The sequence below is a fragment of the Coptis chinensis genome, chromosome 2, assembly GCF_015680905.1.
Source record: "Coptis chinensis isolate HL-2020 chromosome 2, ASM1568090v1, whole genome shotgun sequence".
NCBI lineage: Eukaryota > Viridiplantae > Streptophyta > Magnoliopsida > Ranunculales > Ranunculaceae > Coptis > Coptis chinensis.
In genome coordinates, this window is record NC_141457.1 from 105,583,286 (window position 1) to 105,585,785 (window position 2,500).

The window sequence follows — 2,500 nt, forward strand, 5'->3', positions numbered from 1 at the left end:
TTGTGTTTGCCATGCTCGTGATGATGGAGTCGACTCACACAATTCTACAGACGCACCACAAGAACAAGGCTTTCCTACCATGATCGCTTGGACCTTTGGTGGTAACATCTTGTTGCTTATAGCCGAATATAAGGAGTATAAGTTTAGCTTACCCTGAATCCAAGATGAGAAAATAACAGCTAGTTCGATGGAAGGCGCACACAAAATGAAGCAGCAGAATAATGAAAGAAGCCGAGTTTTGTGTGATGTCAAAAAAATTTCTGCTTACGTTTGTTTTGTTGGATGAGCGTAAAGTGGTTTTGTGGATTGGGATGTGTGGCCACAACACTTATATAGGTTTACGAGCGGGTTTTCCAGTGCTGGTGGGATTCTTCTCCAACTCCAACTTCATCCCTAATCTCAATTCTTATCTCCTTCACATTCTTATCTCGTCCTAACACTTTGAGTCCAATTCGTATTTAACTTCCTTTTATTACTATTATTACTAAACTGCCCCTACGTTTAATTTTCAACGGTATAATCCAAGTTTCGCTATTCCGTTGGCACGCATTGTCGAATTCAAATTTCGTATTATTACGTGACGCGTTTGGTACAATTTTCGCCAATCAATTTTTTTTGCAATTTTATTTCTGTGCATATTTTATTTTATTTCTGTGTATTTTCGGCCATTTTTTATTTAACTACATTGGTCCGCCCCGTGATAATGTTAGTGTGACATTATTTCGCTCCCCGATAATTCCACGATTTTTTTTCGACCAATTTTCCAATTATTTCTTTTTTCGAACGACACTTCATTATACATTCCGCCATTTTTTTTCTTCTTTGCCATATGAACTTTGTTCGCGATGCCAAAGAGGGGGCGTGTTTCAACCTCCACCTACGCGGCTTAACGCCCATTGGTAGGAATCTCCACTTTATTCGCTTAATCGATGTGGTTAAAGCCCAATTCGCAATATCATGGATCAAAAGTATGTGCCTGATTAACTCACGTGTCTAAAGGTCGAACCTTTAGCCACATGGCTTGCCACTAATGTACGTTGATTTATGTCCGTGATTCGCTCTTTTATCAAAGAGATAATTATCGCTAGATTTATATTCTATCACAATTACTCAAGCTACAAGAATACTTAAGCTACAATGATTCTCTACTCTACCTATATAAATACCAAACTATTTTTCATACGTAACTACGCTCTTGAGACTTGATCACATTGATAATTTGGGTAATGAGGGCAACCGCAAAGGTACAAATATCTCATCATTCCCCGACGCCATCATTTTTCCAATTATTTTTCTACGTTCTCCGTCTCTTTTATCAACACTTGATGTTTTGATCATATCTGGTCGAAACAATTCCGTCTGAAGTTAGAAAAAAAATCCAAAAAAACGAAAACACGTGAGACACATTCCATAAAAAAAAAAACCGATTTTTATTTAAAAAAGCACACAAGACGGAATTCAACATCTCATCCGAAGTTCATAACTCAGCCACTATCTCGGTTGAAGGGTTCATACTCATTTTGATTTGGGTAAATAGTCACCTTTGCATTGGGCAAAGGTTTTGGACCATTTGGAGGTGAATATTGTCACATTCCCACCATATCCATGCATTGGAAATGCTCCAAGGGATTATATAAAGAGAAAATATAACTTTTTCATTGTTGTCATTGTATCAAATGCAAACGTATATTGCATGTTCTTGTTAAAAAAAACTACAATATAATAAAGTTAATATTTCGAAATGTACATTGTAATATTGTATAACCCAGTATGTTTGTTGTTGTTGGCCCGTAGTTTGTGATTTCAAATCAGAATTCCATCAAATATTTTGGTTTATGACAAAATAAAAAATAACAATATAGGAGTCAAATGAGTGTAAATTTCAAAATTTTCGGCTTTTGGGAACTATTGGAATTCCGAAAATTCATTAATCCTCGCGTGTGGATGGCCTGGCCTCAAACAAAAGTACAAAACTCCAATATGAGCTAATACTTGTTTCAGATTGGATGTGACCGAGAGCTTGCCTGGTCTCATGAAGTCCCACGAGACTGTTAACTTTCAATTGATTCTCAAGGACTTTTGGCTGCTCTATCCGAATCTACCGCTATTAACCAACCATGGAAAACTTAGACAGGAGACAAAATCTTAAGAGAAGAAAATTTAGAAAAGATTTAAAGTTGGGATCAGATTGGTTAACATGGGAGTGCCCCTATTGTCGTAACAGGCTTGGAGCAGGCACCCATCTCACAAAATTGCAAGTTTTGACCACTCATCATGTCCCGTTAACTGCCTGAAGGATCATGCTTAGCCTAGGCCCAAGCACTACCTATTTGTATTTTGAAGTCTCCTTATAACCCAATGTATTACCCAATGTGGGACTAAAACGAATTAACTTCTCTTCTCGCTTTTACACTCTTCCCCCTAGTCACCACTCGCCAGTCCTCAGTCCTCACTACACACAATTCCTCCTTAAAAGCATAACAGGGATTTCAATACCTTA

General features: G+C 37.6%; 1 non-coding gene across 1 annotated transcript; it reads right to left on the reverse strand.

Moving 5' to 3' along the window:
* Positions 1-2,179: 2,179 nt before the first annotated feature.
* Positions 2,180-2,281, reverse strand: LOC147520060 (small nucleolar RNA Z279/snoR105/snoR108). Its single transcript, XR_015214648.1, has one exon. It is a non-coding gene; the product is annotated as a small nucleolar RNA Z279/snoR105/snoR108 (small nucleolar RNA).
* Positions 2,282-2,500: the final 219 nt, after the last annotated feature.